This window comes from Erinaceus europaeus, chromosome 16 (genome assembly GCF_950295315.1).
Source record: "Erinaceus europaeus chromosome 16, mEriEur2.1, whole genome shotgun sequence".
Taxonomy (NCBI): Eukaryota; Metazoa; Chordata; class Mammalia; order Eulipotyphla; family Erinaceidae; genus Erinaceus; species Erinaceus europaeus.
The window spans coordinates 58,491,411-58,503,492 of NC_080177.1; the positions used below are offsets into that span (position 1 = coordinate 58,491,411).

General features: G+C 39.9%; 1 pseudogene; it reads right to left on the minus strand.

Moving 5' to 3' along the window:
- The window catches only part of LOC103125989 (WD repeat-containing protein 20-like), a 77,073-nt pseudogene extending 67,587 nt beyond the window's left edge, over positions 1–9,486 (minus strand).
- Positions 9,487–12,082: the final 2,596 nt, after the last annotated feature.

Sequence of the window (12,082 nt, forward strand, 5' to 3'; positions counted from 1 at the left end):
TGTTCTTGGCAGCACAATTTGTAATAGCCAAAACCTGGAAGCAACCCAGGTGTCCAACAACAGATGAGTGGCTGAGCAAGTTGTGGTATATATACACAATGGAATACTACTCAGCTGTAAAAAATGGTGACTTCACCGTTTTTAGCCGATCTTGGATGGACCTTGAAAAAATCATGTTGAGTGAAATAAGTCAGAAACAGAAGAATGAATATGGGATGATCTCACTCTCAGGCTGAAGTTGAAAAACAAGATTAGAAAAGAAAACACAAGTCGAACCTGAAATGGAATTGGAGTATTACACCAAAGTAAAAGACTCTGGGGTGGGTGGGTGGGGAGAATACAGGTCCATGAAAAATGATGAATGAAATAGTGGGGGTTGTATTACTAAATGGGAATCTGGGGAATGTTATGCATGTAAAAAAAAAAAAAGAAGTAGAAACGCAAAGCAGAAATTGACTGAGTTTGGAGTATGGCACCAAAGTAAGAAAGCAGAAGTATACTAGAGTTTGCAGTGAGTACCTCCCTAATACTTCCTCTCCACTTTTCCAAGCTTTGGGTCCATGATTGCTCAACAATTTGTTTGGCTTTGTATGTTAACTCTCTTTTCAATCACCAGGTTCCAGGTGTCATCAGGATGCCGGCCAGACTTCCCTGGATTGAAGACACCACCAATGTGTCCTGGAGCTCAGCTTCCCCAGAGACCCATCCTACTAGGGAAAGAGAGAGGCAGACTGGGAGTATGGACCGACCAGTCAACGCCCATGTTCAGCGAGGAAGCAATTACAGAAGCCAGACCTTCTACCTTCTGCAACCCTCAATGACCCTGGGTCCATGCTCCCAGAGGGATAGAGAATGGGAAAGCTATTGGGGGAGGGGGTGGGATATGGAGATTGGGCGGTGGGAATTGTGTGGAGTTGTACCCCTCCTACCCTATGGTTTTGTTAATTAATCCTTTCTTTAATAAAAAAAATAAAATAAAAAAAAAGATCCCAAGCACATTTTTTAGGAGAATAGAAAAAATGCTACAAATGTTTATCTGGAACCAGAAAAGACCTAGAATTGCCAAAACAATCTTGAGAAAAAAGAACAGAACCGGAGGCATCACACTGCCAGATCTCAAACTGTATTATAGGGCCATTGTCATCAAAACTGCTTGGTACTGGAACATGAACAGACACACTGACCAGTGGAATAGAATTGAGAGCCCAGAAATGAGGCCCCACACCTATGGACATCTAATCTTTGACAAAGGGGCCCAGACTATTATATGGGGGAAGCAGAGTCTCTTCAACAAATGGTGTTGGAAACAATGGGTTGAAACATGCAGAAGAATGAAACTGAATCACTGTATTTCGCCAAATACAAAAGTAAATTCCAAGTGGATCAAGGACTTGGATGTTAGACCAGAAACTATCAGATACTTAGAGGAAAATATTGGCAGAACTTTTTTCCGCATAAATTTTAAAGACATTTTCAATGAAACGAATCCAATTACAAGGAAGACTAAGGCAAGTATAAACCTATGGGACTACATCAAATTAAAAAGCTTCTTCACAGCAAAAGAAACCACTACCCAAATCAAGAGACCCCTCACAGAATGGGAGAAGATCTTTACATGCCATACATCAGATAAGAGTTTAATAACCAACATATATAAAGAGCTTGCCAGACTCAATAACAAGACAACAAATAACCCCATCCAAAAATGGGGGGAGGACTTGGACAGAATATTCACCACAGAAGAGATCCAAAAGGCCAAGAAACACATGAAAAAATGCTCCAAGTCTCTGATTGTCAGAGAAATGCAAATCAAGACAACAATGAGATATCACTTCCCTCCTGTGAGAATGTCACACATCAGAAAAGGTAACAGCAGCAAATGCTGGAGAGGGTGTGGGGTCAAAGGAACCCTCCTGCACTGCTGGTGGGAATGTCAATTGGTCCAACCTCTGTGGAGAACAGTCTGGAGAACTCTCAGAAGGCTAGAAATGGACCTACCCTATGACCCTGCAATTCCCCTCCTGGGGATATATCCTAAGGAACCCAACACATCCATCCAAAAAGATCTGTGTACACATAAATTGTATTCTTTCTTTCTTTTTTACTAACTAGAGCACTGCTCAACTCTGGCTTCTGGTGATCTTGGGGCAGGAGCCTAGAATCTTTGGTGCCTGACGCATGAAGGTCTTTCTGCATAACCACCATGCTATCTGCCCAGTCTTAAATATATCTTATTATAACAAGGAAAAAAAAAAAAAGAGAAGAAAAAGAAGGAGAAGGAGAAGAAGGAGAAGAAGAAGAAGAAAAAGAGAGAAAGAAAGAGAGAGAAAGAGGAAGGAAGGAAGGAAGGAAGGAAGGAAGGAAGGAAGGAAGGAAGGAAGGAAAGAAGGAAGGAAGGAAGGAAGGAAGGGAGGGAGGGAGGGAGGGAGGAAGGGAGGGAGGAAGGAAGGAAGGAAGGAAAGGACAAATTCTGAATTTGGCTACAGAAACTATGTCTATTCCCCATTCACCTGGTGTGTGCATGAGTTTGTTAGCTTAGTGTAAACATCAGTTGTTTTCTGGAAAATGCTCCTAATCAAGAGCCAGAAGGCTTCATCTTTATAAATAATTGTGGTTTAACTTTGAGATAAATTATTACCCTAAGTAAAGGAAAATCGCAAGTAATTTTGAGCATTAGCCAATCTAATATTTATAGTATCCTTTTCCAGAGAATTTTAATTCAAAATCATTTTAAGGTCAATTTGCTTTTGTTGTTGCCTTAATTCAACTGTGGGTGGGATAGTTTCCTTTATTTCAGCAGTGATCTAAACTGGGACAAACATAATCCAGAACTCCAAGAAAGATGAAAGAGCTTCCTTAGATTGGATGAGCTACCTACTGTAACCTCAGGTACAATATGATATTTGATGTCACTGAGTTCTCACCTAACTGGCTTGTGTGACTCTCAAGTAAGCGGTCCCTTTGCCTCAGTCCAGAAGGAATAGTAGTGCCTCTACCTGTTAGGGCCAAGGGGCTGTGGAGTAGTGAGAAAGCCTAAACATGCAGTATTTTTCCAAAGATAGATGCATCATGTAGGGGCTGGGTGGTAGTGCACACCTGGTTATGTGCACATGTTACTATGCTTAAGGACCCAGTTTGAAGCCCCCAGTCCCAACCTACAGGGGGAACACTTCACAGGTGGTCAAGCAGTACTGTGGGTGTCTCTCCCCCTTCCCTCTCAAATTTTCTCTGTCCTATCAAATTAAATAAATAAATTTATTAAAAAAAAAGATGTATCACCCTTCCAAAGTATGATTTTTCCCCCCACTAGGTAAAAATGCAGATGTTCTCACGTGCATACACACACAGCCGCTGTGTTATTTTATCATACTTCATTAATAATTATTTTTTCAGTTTGTCTTTCAGAAATTGAATATATATATATATTAATTTTTTATAAGATTGCTTTTTTCAGGGATTGGCAGTAACTTCTCTGTTCACCAATGACTACATCTTAATCCAAAATGGTGTGAAAGAGTAATTAAATGGATCTGTTAATCTGCCCCCTCGTCTAGAGCAGGGCTGCTGTCTTTAAATACAGCAACACCACTGCTGGTTTCCAGATTGTGGGTGGGAGTGAGAATAATACTTTAAGTGATCAAGTTGGCCTTGTCCATCTGCTGTATTTCAAGCATGGGCCTCCTTCTCCCTACTAACCACAGATATAAAAACTGCCGCTAGTTTAACCATCTGGGTTACCCATCCCACATTGTTTTCACACCTGGAGATTCAGTGAAGGTCTTTGACTGATATTTTTCAAAATTGCTCTTACATCCAAAGGGCAGACAGACAGTATTTCTTCTGAACTGTAAATAGTAGAGCCAACACACACAATTTTTATTGTTGTTTTTAGAATTGTTGATAATCTCAGCCTTAGATATTTTTTTTTAAGCGAAGCATCACATTCTTAACTTTCGCTTATGTTTAACAGTGTCAAAGCTAATATTAAAGCAGTGGGTGAGAGCAGTTCCAAGTTCAATGCTAAGTACTGTGAGTTTTATATAGTTTTAGTTAAAATATTTACATGCTTATGGTTTGCCTTCTCTTAGCAAGGTAAATATCACCTAAATTTTACCAGCTGGCAGACTGCTAATTGAATAGTCTTTTAAAATAGTACTTTGGGTACTGGTAAAATAGCTCACTTGAATAGTACACTTGCTTTGTCATAGACACAACCCAGGTTTGAGCCCACCCTCACCCTCCACCACCACAATGAGGGAAACTTCAGTGTTGTGATATCTTCTTCTGTCTCTATTTCTATCTCTGTCATTCTAACAGAAAAAGTCAACCTGGAGCAGTGAAGCCCCAGTGATGACCAAAAATAAAGGTAAATAATAAAATAGCACTTTGGGAGTTAGGGAAATACCACATGTAGTAGCTATGCAAAAAGGTCTTTCATGCCTGAGGCTTCAAGGACCCAGGTTCAATCCCTAGCACGACCATAAACCATAGCTGAGCAGTGTTCAGTATGTATAAACAAATAAATAACACTTATAATCTGTCTAAGGATAACATTATTCTGAATTATTATTAAACTGGCCATTTCCACAAAATAGTCTTTCTTTGTTTGCCTTGGTGCCAAGCCCAGTTTAGAATCCAAGAGTCACCTTAGATTACTGCAGCTTCCCCTTCCTCCTCTGTCACCCTTCAAGCAGCAAATTGCTTTCTTTCATTGTTTTCTAAATTTTAAGAGGAATAACATACAAAGCATTAAGCACTGATTTCTTTCTAGATCCTATCAGTTTCTTCAAACACAGTAATCTGTTCTCTTAGCCCCTGGAGCAAGCACTTCTGGGGATTATTGGGCCTCACTGGCCAGCTGCTGCCTCTTCCCAGCAGAACTATTTGTCTTCAGGGTGTAGGGAAATCATTCTGCTAAATATTAACACAATTGAAGACTCTCTAGTGTGGATAACAGTGTAGAAACAGGAGCTCTCATCTCCTATCTGGCATCAGACAAAAGGGCTTGGCCACTTAAACATCAATAGTTCTTATTTCTGCTTCAGGGGAGGAAGCAGGTGGAACCTTGAGGCAGAATTACTGTCTCTTGCTAGGCTTGCTTTTTTTTTTTTTTGTCATCTAACTTTACTTCTGCAAGAGAATGTCTTTATATGATTATTAATACTTTTAAAAGGTCCAGCGCATGAGATATGGACCACGTGCTCTAAACAATGTGGCATTACTCATACATGTGATAAATGAAACATTGGTCTGGTTAAGAATGTGGTGTTTGAAACATGTTACTCCCTCCTTAGTAGGTTTTTACTTCCTTCTTTCTTTATAAAGCTACACAGTAAGTAGTCCTGTGTGAAACTGGAACTTGATGTGGGGAAAGAGGATGGGGGTGGGTATGATCATGCTATTAACTTATTCTAAGTGTAGTGACTGGTGATTTCACACGTACACAATCCTATTACAGGAAACTCAGACATCTAAGAAACCCTGCCCTGTGTGTCCCATACCACCAAATTTTCCACTGCCTGCCTCTAAAATGCCAGCTTCCCACTTTTTTAATCATTTCAGTTCTTTTTCTGTGATGAAATAGGAAGGGATACAGTCACTAAAGCAATCTGTAAAGATCAAGCAAATCTAAAGGACAAGATTTTCTCGGTCACTTGCAGATTGTAGTATGTTCCTCAATTGCAATATTTCCTTTGAGATTTTTTTTTTTTTTTAATGAAATCAAAGTAACTTCAACCAGTGGAATTATGCAAAATGTTACCAATTGCATTTGTTCACAGTTGTCAAATTCTTATTCCTTTTACTTCTTTTTTCTTAGTTTCTTTTTTTTTTTTAATCTTTAATTATTGGATAGAGATAGCCAAAAACTGAGAGGGATTGGGAAGATAGAGAGGGAGGGAGACAGAGAGACACCTGCAGCACTGCTTCAGCATTCACAAAGCTTTGAACCTGGGACTTGAACCTAGGTACTTGCGCACTGTAACATGTGCGCTTAACCAGGTGCGTCACCACCTGACTCCCCTTTTTTTAATTGGATAAGACAGAGAGAAATTGAGAGAGAATGGGGAGATAGAGAGAAGGAGAGAAGGATAGACACTGCAGACCTGCTTTACAGCTCATGAAGCAGACCCCCTGCAGGTGGGGAGCAGGGGTTCAAACCTGGGTCCTTGAGCTAGCTAATAAGTGTATTTAACCAGGTGTGCTACCGCCCAACCTCTCTTTTTCCTTTTTTATATATTAAAAAACTTTTTAAATTATCTGATTCATTTTCCTATTACAGAAAGTACTTTCTAAATAAATTATCACAAAATGTGAACAACAGAGGCATATAAACCAGAAACATACTCCCTCCTCTGGTCCCTTTTTTTTTTTCTTTTTGCATTCATATCCACATTTTTACCTGTTTGTGCAGCCAGAGTCTAGGGTCCCTGTGACTTTGACAAGAAAAACAAAAAAAAAAGCATGGAAGAAAGGAGGAACTATGTATCAAGAAACAGTTTTCTAAAAGATACAGAAAGTAAAAGGATAGGAAAGAGATAATCAAGTTAGATCAAAGATGAGAAAAAAAGATGCATCTTCTTTCTCCTCTGCGGGCAGCTTGCTCTCAAAGCCATCTTTATAAACTTATCAAACTAGGGGAATGCCTTCTAGCTAGGTGGTACTGAATGAATAAACATGAAGAGCCAGGACTGGGGTAGATAGCATAATGGTTATGCAAAAAAGATTCTCATGCCTGAGACTCCAAAGTCCCAGGTTCAATCCCCTGCACTACCATAAACCAAAGCTAAGCAGTGCTCTGGTAAAAATAATAATAACAGTGAATAAATAAATATAAAAATGAAGAGAAAGAAGCGACTAGTTATGGTTAAGCAGAGTTCACTGAAATCATTTAGACCTTATCATTTGATCAAAGGCTCTCTTTTATTCTCTCTCTACCTTGGAATTCTAATCTTTAAACATCCAACATATGCTACTTTGATATTCATTACTACAGGTAGTTGCTACAAAATTGAATGAATAGTAAAGATAAGAACTTGTTTAGAACAGACTGATAATTAGAAAAGTTGTGAACCATTTCTACCATCAGCTTAATGGGAAAGTTATAATGGTGAGGTCATCAAAGCTCAAAGAAGCTTCTAGGCCCAATGCCTCCTTTTGGGAAAAAGGGCCAAAAGAGAATTTTCTAGGCTCAGTGACTGCCTCGTCCAGCACTTTGGTCATATAGGTTGATTCAGGAACCAGCACCTGCCCAAAACACAGCCCATTATAGTCTCTTAGGCAACTCCTGTGAGATGACCTGAAACAATGCTGGAGAGTTACTGTCTGAGCCAATCACAGCCTCTCTCTGAGCTTGAGACCAGAAGTGAAAAGATCCAGTAAGAGAGCACAGCAAACTGACTAACCCCCTTCCCCACCTTTTCCCCACCCCACCCCACCCCCACCCAGAAAAATTCTAGCCTCAACACAGCTGTCAGCTGGAGATGTAGGAGGGGCTGTAAGCAGAAACTACAAGATGTTAGGTGCTTCTAGTAAATAGTGCAGTGAAAGAAGGTGCAGTAAATTACTGGTTTGTGGAGTGGCAAGAAGAAAGTAGAGAAAGAAACAGGACACGGGAGATGCTTTGAGAATAGCAGTCTGCAAGATGAGCTGCTGGTCTCATCAAAATGATCTTCCAGTTCTCTGTGTGGCTTGGCACAGAGCTCTGGAAGGCTTTTCTTTCACTTGCTCAACCCTCCCGGGCTTCTCTATAACTGAAACTCTTACCATGAAGTAAATGAGGAGGTCTCCCTATTTTGCAACTTGAGATCCTCCATATTTTGCTGTTTATAGAGATCATTGTGTACACACATCTTTTCCACTGCAGTTTGAGAGATAGATGTATGCAGATAGCTGAGAGAGGACTACATGGTAGCAAATACTTTGCTAGGGTCTCTGCAATTCAAGGCTTTGTGTTCTATGATAAAAATTTCAAAACTTGACTTCTGTGCTTCCAATGTTAACGTGCACCAACTAGGAGATCTGTTGCTATTCTGATACACATATATGTACTTTAAGGTAGAATTTTCCAGTGATAGCAATTTCTCCTTTTTAGTTCTTGATGCTATTGAATGTCTTCTCTTGATCAAGTGTCCATTTACAGTCTCCACCCTTTCCTCTGAGCATTATCCCTCCTTTTCCTCTTTTGATATAAACGTTTATGTTCCTTGTGGCTTGCCTTTTGCCTGTCTTTATCTCCTTGCCCTTCATGGAAATGCCTCCTCCTGCCATACTTCTCTTTCCAGAGGACTCATATTTATGTGAGTCACCACTCTCACCACTCTCACACTCTCCTACATTTTCAACTCTTTGTGACGCATCTGCCTCTTGGAAATTTTTCCAGCAGCCCAACTACAATGAGTTCAAGTTCATTTTATTTTCTCCAAAATTCTTCCTATGTGCCTTCCCTTCTCTAAATTGAAACCCAGTAAGCCATACTCAAAGCTCAGAATCCTGGACACACACACACACACACACACTCATCCCATGCCCAATAGTTATTACAAAGTCCAAGTAATTGCACCCACTTAATACCAATTTCATCCATTCTTCTTTATATTTATTATCCAATGCTGTAGAGTTATGCCTAAAACTAATAGCTTAAATTGACATGCTCGGGCCGAGTGGTGGCATAACTGATAGAACACACACATTACCAAGTTCAAGAACCCAGATGTAAGCCCCAGTCTCCACCTGTGGTGGGGGGAAAGGGGAGTTTCATGAGCAGTGGAATAATGCTGCAGACATTTCTCCTTCTCTCTCTCTCTCTATCTCTGTCTCTCATTCTCTACCAAAAAAAAATTTTTTAAGAGTAAATAGCTACCAGGAAGAATGGTAGATTCATGAATCTACCAAAGTGCCAATGATAAACTTAGTGCCAAAAAACAAAAATGAAACACACACATACAACATGCTTATTGTTCTTTAAAAAATATTTCTTGATTTGCTAAGTCGGAGTGATTGAGAGGGAAAGGGGAGATAGACAGGGGGAGAGAGAGACACCTGTGCCACTGCTTCACTGCTAATGAAGCTTGCCCCCTACAGATAGGGAGCTTCTGGGGGCTTGGACCTCAGTCCTTGTGGATGGCAGCATGTGAGCTCTACTGGGTGCACCACCACCCAGTCCCCTCAACATGCTTATTGTTTAGCAGTTTCTGAGGGTTGGGAATCTGGGAATAGCTGGCCTTTCATGAGGTTCAGGCCAGCTGTTGAAGAACCTTCAGTCTTATCAGTTTGACTGGGGTGGAACAAGCACTTCTCTGGATTCAAAGGTCTATTGTATGATTCTTAATAAGTCTCTGTTCCTTAGTGGCTATGAAAGGAGACTAAAGTTCCTAGGACTGACATAACAGCTAACTCCTCCCACAGCAGGTCAAAGAGGGGAGATACTCTTAGGATGGAAGTTGCAGTCTTTTCATAACTCTTATCTTCAAAATTATAAACCATCATTCTGTCGCATTCTGTTTGTTGAAGCAAGTCAGTAAGTAGAGTTGCTCCCCACATCCGAGAATTGATTGTCTACACTGTGATTATTTCAAAATCTCTTTGTAGAAGAGCTTCTAGTTTATATCTTGCTGAATGTTATTTTTTTTAATATACAAATACATATAGATGAGGACTGAGCGGTGGTGCACCTGGTTAAGCACACATAGTACTAAGCTCAAGGACCTGTGCAAGAATCCCAATTTGAGCCCCCACTCCCCATCTATAGGGAGAACGCTTCATAAGCAGCGAATAAGGTCTGAAAGTATCTCTATCTTTCTCTCTCATCCCTCAACATATCCCCCCTTCTCTCAATTTCTTTCTGTCCTATCAAATAAAATTTTTTTTAAAACAAAAAAAAAAGGCTGCCAGCAGCAGTGGATTTTAGTGCTGACACTGAGTCCCAGCCTAGAGGGGGAAAAAAAAAACACATATAGATATGCAGTAGGTTTAGACACTTATCTAAGAACTGTTTCCACATTATGACAACCCTGTAAGATAAATCTGTTTAATGTTCCCAGATAGTCACAGCAAAGGCAGGTGAAACAAAGAAACAGCTACTAAGTGTCAGATCCAGAGTTTGAGCCAGAAACTCTGACTCCAGAATGCAGCTTCTAGTCTATATAGATCTCTGCTGCTAGACTGTTATTCTTGACGTGCAGTGTAAGTATCTTGTTATCTATCTTTTATGTACCTCCCAGAGAGTCTTACACTCAGTAGATTCTGACTAATAAATTAGTGAAGAGTAGACTGTAAGGAAAGCCCTTCCTTCAGGAAGAGTCCACAGATATCAGTGTATGCTTTCACTGCACTGATCACAAGTCCTCATTCATCCATCCCTGACCCAAAGGGTCCAGTCTGAATTCCTTAGCCTGGTGTCCCAAACTCATGGGTCAGATGTATTTTAGGAAAGAGTAATTTGAATGCACCATTTTCTCCTTGCCTGAAAGCTGGCTTTCTTTATGTTTATCCTTTGTTCATGTTTATGTGGGTTTGCTAGATTTAGAAAGAAGGGGGGCAGGGAAAGAGAAAGAGAGAGAGAGAAAGAGAGGATGCCAAGTCAAATCTGAATGTCAGATAAACAATTTTTTAAGTGCAAATGTGTTCTAAATATTGAACCAGGCATACTTATATGGGAATCATTCTTTGTTTATCTGAAGTGCAAATTTCACCAGGCATCACGCAGTTTATCTGGCAGCCCCACGTCTATGACTTGCTGGGTCGGGGGCACTCAGGCATCTCTAACTATGGTAGCAAGCCAGTGACCTCATCTTTGGTGCTTCGTGGGTATGTCATGCCAGGTTACTGTTCTCCTTCAAGTCTCAGCTACTGGGAACATATGGTCAGTGTTGGGACAAAGAATCTGCTGACATCAAGTTCACCAGAGTACCAACCAAATGTCCTTTCCCCAGCTGTCATTCTCTAAGGCATGGGGACAACCTACCCCTCCAAAAAGTTGATCAATTACTGTTATAGAGAATAAATGTAAGTGCAGTTGACATGTGTTGGAACCAAACAACTTGGTTTGAAGAGAATCTATATTAACCCTCATGCAGCACAGGCACGTTGTGCATGAAAAGAGACATCATAGGTGCATAGTAGGTATTCAGCTATGTGGTAGAAGAAATAAGCTTTTATTCTCACTTAATTTTAAGAGTTTTATTAGTATAAAGTGAATTTTTACAGACCAGGAAACAAGAGATATTATAAAGATATTTAAAAGGGAAGTATGAGCTGGAAAAGAGAGCATAATATGCAAAAAAGTTCCACACCTGTTATGCATGTACAAACTATTGTATTTACTGTTTAATGTAAAACATTAATCCCTCAATAAAGAAATTAAAAAAAAAACTTCCATATCTGAGGCACTGAAGTTCCAGGCACAATCCCCTGCACCACCATAAGCCAGAACTGAGCAGTACTCTGGGCTGACTCTCTTTTCTCTCTCTCTCTCTCTCTCAAATAAAACAAAATAAATAGTTTTTAAAATAAATAAATGGAAAATTCATGTTCTTAATTTGTGTCCTTTACCTTTGCTATGATGATTATTTTCAGGCTTCATTTTTCCCTGAATAAATACTATCAAATTTGTTTGGTGACTAGTGCTGGTGTGTGTGTGTGTGTGTGTGTGTGTGTGTGTGTGTGTGTGTGTAAGTAACTTTTTATTATGAACATTAAGTTAATAGTGAATAAAATAATATAATCAGGTCCCGATACACACCACCAACTGAACAATAACTTACATTTTACAATGTATACCTCCTGAAAATCTTGTTAATTTGTAGGCTTTATGACATTTCATTATTAAATACAGTAAGAAAATGAGGCCATTTTCCAGTCAACCACAGTACTGTTTTTGTACTTACAGATTAATGAGAGTTTCTCTATACCACCTAATAATCCACACTGCTTATCCTCAATGTCCCCCAAATATCTGTTTGCACTAGACTTTATCATCAGAATTCAAAGCAAGTCCTCACACTACATTTGGGTATATGTTCTTGACTGCTTCTTCATCAGTTAGCTCTGGTCCAGTATCACTTCACCTCGTCTCAGGAACAGG